This window comes from Silene latifolia, chromosome 4 (assembly GCF_048544455.1).
Source record: "Silene latifolia isolate original U9 population chromosome 4, ASM4854445v1, whole genome shotgun sequence".
Lineage (NCBI taxonomy): Eukaryota > Viridiplantae > Streptophyta > Magnoliopsida > Caryophyllales > Caryophyllaceae > Silene > Silene latifolia.
In genome coordinates, this window is record NC_133529.1 from 49,463,750 (window position 1) to 49,471,538 (window position 7,789).

Sequence of the window (7,789 nt, forward strand, 5' to 3'; positions counted from 1 at the left end):
ATCCCACAAACTAACATGTACTAGATATTTGTAATGTGGTTTACCTTAAAATTGATTACTAATACTCATATACTACTACTAGTATTATTAGTAATTGATTTATACAAATTAGATTCATAAAAATGAATTTTTATGAAGAACAAGAGAGAGAAGGTAGTTTTTATGAACATAAGAGAATGAATAAATATTTGAGAAAAAAAAACTCTCTCAAACTCCCTCACAAAAACCGGTGGCCTCTTATGGTTTTTAGACCATAATAATTTTTCTTTTTGTCTTCACAAGACAAATGTGTAAGCCTTTGTCCATAGTCATGTCACTATCAAGCATATTGGACAAATGAATAAGACAAATGGAAAAAGACAAAACTTCTCACAATGCCCACCAATTTCGGTTTATATGTGTAATATGGAGTCCATTTTATTTTTGTCAATTGTACAACTGTATGTCATGTGACATGTGACATGTCTTATGTCATGTTTTAATTTAAAATGCATATTTAACAAATTAAATATCATTTACAAATTAAATAAATCATATTTAACAAATTGACTAGTAATTTAAAATTACTTTCTCATAAAATGGTCATTTAATTACTAGTTAGTATAATTCACAACATCTTCTAATTATAACTAACTTATCATTCTCATCTCGCGTGTTTCGCAAACACCGATTAATTTTAGTAATATAACTTCTTAAATTACTAAATAAAATCTCATTTAATCACATTATAATAAGATGTCATTTTCTCTCTTATGATAATAATTTGTTCAATTTTAAAGAATTAATTAATCTGTATCGGCATACAATTAATTAACCTTTTCAATTAAGGGAATCGTCCTTTAGGTGTGACCTCAAGGGATCAAATGATCACCACCGTCGCACGACAGTAATGTCAAACTCTAGCCAGCCAATCATTACCGATATGTGTGGACAAGTTGACTATATATGTAATGTATCATCCCTTTCGTATTCTTGTAATGAGATTTAAATATGTGATCAATATGATCGACAATTGTGATCGCATTATTGTCGGAGGACATATATTCCAACAATCTCCCACTTGTCCTCGACAAGTGTGCGTCACCAATTCTCTTGTCCTATTACTATCTCCCACTCAATACAAGGTGTCTTTCGGGTCGTACTTGCAAGTGATCATATCGAGAGTGGTTTCCTCGATCTGGAGAATAACTGATTGACCGGAATTTATCTACCATAGATACCTTCCGAGCGTGGCCACGCATTTCAAGTTCATTGCTCCTCGAGTGGCCCTGAGATATTGTTTTAACCCTGACAAGGGGTGGACAATTCCTATCGCACTTATTCCCTTCGACTAGCCACAGCCATCATAACCCAAAATATGCCCATTTGACCCCATTTACGAAGGTCGTAGTAACACAAATCAAAGTTAATCTGAAACTGTGCCACCTTAGGCGAACAGTCTTTAGTCAAAAGAATCGACTCATTAGAATACTATAGTAGCTCTCGCCACGACCAGGCTACATAAATTTGCCAGAACTCTATAAGCGGTCACTGCCCGACAAAGTGTTCCTAACAGTCTGCCTATGTGATCGACTAGTCATCTCACATGACTCTATGGCACTTGAACTTGCCATCAATCGCATCACACTCTAGTCACTTCGAGACGTCACCTCATACAAGTGACTATGGGCAAATACCATGTTAATCCGGGTTCACTTTAACGGGGTTCAATGTTGTCTCTACAACCCGTTTTGATGTAACAAAGTATAAAAGGAGTTTTTAAAGTAAAAACTCGAACGACAAATGCGATTATCACATATGAATAGTCAATGCCTGATTACTATTTCATGTTCTATAATCTAATTTGATCTTGTATGTAGTTGTTCATTTCAATTCAATTGAAATGACATGACTCATCATGTTTAGCCTACGAGAATGCTTTGGTTAGTAGGTTTTATCAACTTCTTGTACCTTACTCAACCTTACTACATACTCGTTTTCCTTTGTAATGTATACATTTGCATTACAAAACTTTCTAAGTACGTGTCGAGATCCAATCAAGACATGGGTCTTCTAGCCTTAGAATAGCTCCCACTGTTTTAACAGTGTGCGGGACTCATCCTTCTTGCACATCCCATGATTGCAAGTGTACTCAATTTCCGTTGTAAATATTTCTCATTGTTCTTTATTGCCTAGAACGATTCTAGAAAATCTACTTCTTAATTAACATAGCCACAATGGTATCTTAACCATCCTAATGTGTTTTGATTATGGTTTTGTCGGAAACCATGCGCAATCTCAATTGTCAATTGTCACTTGTGTAACACCCTTAAACAAAATTGCATCAAAAACACTTTGCTTTACTTCCTTAATGCTTCTGCAAGCACTTAAGGGTAATCTTTATGGCTTACTTGGTAAAGATTACTTAAATTCGATTTTAAAACAATTCATCATACTCAAAGCATATGAAGTGTTATACATCATTACTTATTTAATTGATCCGGCAGCGGAAGCAGATGGAATCAATCAAATATGTTCAACTTGGTTGAACTAGTCATGAATCTTATCAACACATAAGACTTCTTATTTGACGCTAATATCATGTGGATTTATTTCCATAAATCTGGATATTAAAGATGTATTATAATACTCCATAAGTCTTAAATCATTCGCAATGATCAATATGTCATCCACATATAAGACTAATTAAAAATTTCCGTAACTCCCACTAAACTCCATGTATAAACACAACTTCTTGACTTATCGAGAAAAGTTTTATAACATGATCAAAACATTGATTCCAACTCATTGATGTCCGACTTAAGACCCTCTCTTAAGTTTCACATTATCTTAGGATTGCAAGAATCTACAAAACTCAAGACATGTATTGAATACATTCCTTCTAATTGAAGAAGTGGGTTTTAGATTCACTCGCTATGTATTTCATAATAATGAAACACAATCCCAAAGAAGATCCAAATAGACTTAAGTATTTCAACCAGTGCAAAACTCTTTGCCACCAATCTTGCTTTGAAATCTCTCTTTATTAGTGCAAAACCCTTTGTCACTAATCAAGCCTTTTTATTTCGGATTTTCATGGCTCTAAGCCTTGTATTGAGTTGTGACTTTAAACACTCTCATGTAAGTCATATGTTCATTACTTTCTAGAAGTAATCAACTTTGAATCAAACGATTTCTTTTGTAAGTTATAAGCTCTTTACTTTCTTAAAAGTAGCATGAATTTATCATCTTCAACAAGTGACGAATTTAACCTCCTAGGTTTTAAAGAAACAACATCTTACACAAAACGTCTCATGTAGTCAAGTGATGCGGACGATGTCGTCACTCATCCAATCAAACACATTTATAATACTCAACATACAACTAGCTAGCGGTAAGTCGAGGTCGATCCATGGGACGGCGTGCTTTGGGTTCTAAGTCTATCTATCTCAATTTATGCTAGTGTCACAATTTGGTTGGGTTTGTAGTTGTGTCTAGACTAATGCAAACAATAAGGTAAAACAAGCAATAAAAGGAAGGATGTAAATAATTGATAAAAAGCACTAGGATATCATGGGGTCATAGGGGAATCATGGGAATTGATCATACAAACATGTTCTCAAATTATAAGCAAGCAATTATTGTTGTGATGGATTGAGTTGGGTTATATCTTACAATCCTAGGAAAGTTTGGGTCTCGGAGCCGAATCGATTAGATTGTACAACACCTACAAGTCGACTTAATCTTCCCTACTCAACAACATGCATGGTCTAATGAGACTCGAGTTGGTTTATGTCTTACAAGTCTCATTGAAAAGATAGAAGATGGTAGTAAATGCAAGGATTCATAGGCTTAGCATTTCATCAAACATAACATGTGCATGAGTCGAGATCAAAACAAGCAAGCAAATAAACCATGAAAGCATATTAATTTAAGCATGAATCATTCCCCATGTTGGTTTCCCTAATTACCCACTAATCCTAGCAAGAGACTACTCACTCATTATCAAGTTTAACATGCTAACAAGGTTGTCAATCATATTAACAAGGTAAAACATGATGAACAAGTAAGAAAGATTAACAATAATTAAAACAAGGATTAAGAGAGTTATACCTATGGAGATTCCAAAATAATAATGCAAAGAATAATAGAAGAAATTGATGATTGATGGAAGGTTGTCAATCTCCCAATAATAACCCAATAATCTTCAAATTACCCAATAATAAGCTTGAATAATAAACTTGAACAATAATTAAAGAGATATTAATGTGTAATTTGTGTGGAAAGATTGAGATTAATCTATTCTAATCTACTCCTAATCTAATCTAAGAAAGCTTGATTTAATCTAATAAAACTTTGTTCTAATCTAATAAAACTTGATGATTTGATTATTACAAATGGGGTATTTATAGTGGAAATTAGGTGGATGCATTAGGGTTAACTAAGGGCTAAACTAGTAATTACACTTTTGAGATTTGAGCGGGAGCCTCCGGGATTATCCGAGAGAAGGGCGTCTTTCTCGGAGCTTGAAGAACACGAAAATCATCTTTGGAAAGAAATCCGAGCGGATTGGAGTCGGGACGGCCGGATTCTTGCGGTGGAATCCGAGCGGATTCAAGAGCAAGACGCTCGGATTGTAGAATCCGAGCGGATTAGATAGCGGGGACGCTTTCGGATTGTGGTGATGAGACGGACGGATTTTTGGACAATCCGTTCGGATTGTTCTTCAGCAGTGGTTCTTCTTTGTTTCTTCCCTTTTTGCTCATTTCCATTTTATTCTTTCGAGATTGGTCTTTAGTCCTTGCTTCCTCTTCATACTAGTCCATCTATTATCGTCAAGTAGCTTCCAAATGTGCACGAAAGACGGGAATTTCCGCCTCATTTATCTCCTTTTCTACAAAACATATGAAATGCGATAGAAAAGCAAATAGGAAGGTTTTGACGGATAAAATGGTCATAGAATGTTATAATAGTATGCAAAATAGGCTCAATTAGGGGACTAAATGTGCGCAAATAATGTTCACATCAAATATCCCCAAACCGAACCTTTACTCGTTCCGAGTAAAGAGGTGACAAAAACTAGACCTTTATTTAAACTAACCTAATAACATAGCCGATATGAGACAATTAGCGGGTCTCACTCCGCCCCTTCAACTCACAACAAGACAACCATGAGGTAGGATGCCTTCTTGCAAGGCAAGGTGGGTCTTGCCAAAATGGCGACACATCCAAACATTAAGCACACAAAATCAAGTAATGGATGCATCTACAAAAATAATAGCCACTTTCCTCATCTAAGTGGCGGAAATTATCTACAAGGGAAGCAATTCAAGGGTACACAATCCTTCATAGATGCAATTTGTTCAAACTACTAAGCCTAGAAGGATACCAATAAATCACCTCCAAGATGTGTCAAGCTAGGGTACCTTTGTCCTCAATCGTTAAATGCTTTTGTCAAGAATAGACTCCCTATGGTGTTAGAAACACTGGAGGATCGCGGAATTCCCCCTCTTGCCTAGACAAGAAGAAGGGTCGTCCCCTCTCTACCATGCACAAAAATGGATACGATGGATAAAGGGATCGATAGTATTTGAGTTTCATTTTGGGAGTTTGCTTTGTTGTTGTTTTTCCCCCCCAATTTCATGTGGCAAATAACATTTGAGAACACTTTCTTGCCATTTCTTTTTTTTTTTTTGATTTTTGGCTTTTCAACACTTGACAACTTTCAACTTTTTGCATTTTCTTTTTGAACATTTTCAAAGTCACCCTATATGTAGGGAGGGTGCCTTATTTTTGAAGCTTTAGGAGTCTATTTTTGCTCCTCTTTTCTTTTGATGCATTTTGCAAACTTTTTCTTTTCTTTTCATTTCATTGAACTCAAATTGATTTCTTTTTGTGCCCATTCCCTTTGATGACAAAAATGTGGTAGAACATGGATGAATGATGGAAGTATGCATGGTTTCAAGGGTCACCTTGGAATAAACGGTAGCCAAGGAGTTATCACACCACAAGGTACTCTTGACTAGGCCTTAAACCATGGGTCAAAGGATACTAGCATGACACATCCTAGGGTGTTTTATAAGCATTCTAACAAGCAAAGTCTTAAGAATAAAAAGCATCTACTAGGGCCTATATACACTTGTCAAGCTTCCCAAGTAGACGGTTTCACAAAATTTTCTAACATGCAAACTACATGCCATGATGCAACTAACATATGTACATCCTAATGCATATGATTCTACCAACTAATATGCCAAATAATCTAAATGCAAGTCCTAAATTCACATTGTTTTACCGCATCAATCAAAATAAAGCCACATAGTCATTAACATAAAGAGGAGAAAGGAGATTGGAAAGATCATACCATGCGGTCTTCAATATCCTCATGTCTCGGATGTGGCATAGTCGATTAATGTGAAAAAGGATGAACAAACACAATATATACAAAACAATATATACAAGTCTACACTACAAAGGAAATGAACTTGTTTTTGGATTTTTCAATTTTTCAAATTTTTATGGTTTTTGTTTTTATGAAATTAAAAGACATATTTTTGTGATTTTTCGAAATTTTTCAATTTTAATGCATTTTTGGAGTATAAATTCCCATCCCCCACTTTATTTTGGACATTGTCCTCAATGTACATGTAGGAGTAGGGATAAAAAGGAAATACATGTTTTTGAATTTTTTTTTTTTTTTTTGGATTTTTGAATAAATGCAAAGATATGATATGAATGAATGCATGCTCTAACTAAATGCAATTCTATATGAGATATATAACAAGTGAATGCAAACTAAACGATATTATATGATGCATGTTAAATGCTTAAGTCACTTATGATCAAACCTCCCCAAACCGATTTAAACACCATCTCTAGTGTAGAAAAGAATAGGATTGGTCATTAGTGATTATGCATGAATTCTAGTCTATATGCAACTATCTACATGAATCATGTGAGATATATTACAATGCAACTATACTATATGAACTAACTAATGTAAATGCAATATGAGATATAATACAAATGCAGGCTTTAATGTACATGTATGCAATTGTAAATGTAATGCAAAGTTAAAGGAAAGAATATCTTACAAATGGTGGTTTGAGGGAGGACTCCACCAAACTCATTACTTGTTGCCATGGTTATAGATCTTGTCCATGTTGCTCAATGCTCTCAATAACCGGTCAAATGCTTGGGCACAATCCTCAAATAAGCATAAATACGGTTTGTTCCAATTCAAGATGAAGCTTGGCCAAGGGAGCTTGTCACTTATTCTCTTCTTCACCTTGCCCTTGGCATTTGAGCCTTTGAAACACTTCCAATAAGTAACCCCATGATTCTTGTCAACATCGGTGACGGTGATAGCATTTTGATTTTTCAATCCTTCCAAGGTGGAAGGAGAATTGTCATGGCTTTGATGATCAAGTTCCTTAGATGTTGACATTGTGGATGCCAAATTCCCACAAGTAGCTTCACGTGCAAGTTTCTCTTTGAGCTTTGCCACCAAGTAGCTTTTGTATGATGCCTTGACCTTTTGAAGAAGGTCCACCATATCCTCTCCAACAATCATTGGCTCCATGGTAGGGGCCAAGTAGTCTTCATGAGAAATGGGGAAAAGGAATTCATCTTCTTCATGGAAGCATACCTCAAACTTCTCAAGGATGGGCTCCTCAAGTAAGGCAATCTCACAACTCCATTCCTCTTCTTCATTGCAAGACACATATCCCGCATAAGCTTCATCCATAGGTACGTCATCATCGCTATCTCCATAAGAATCATAAATGGGGGCTTCATTCTTCTTCATTAG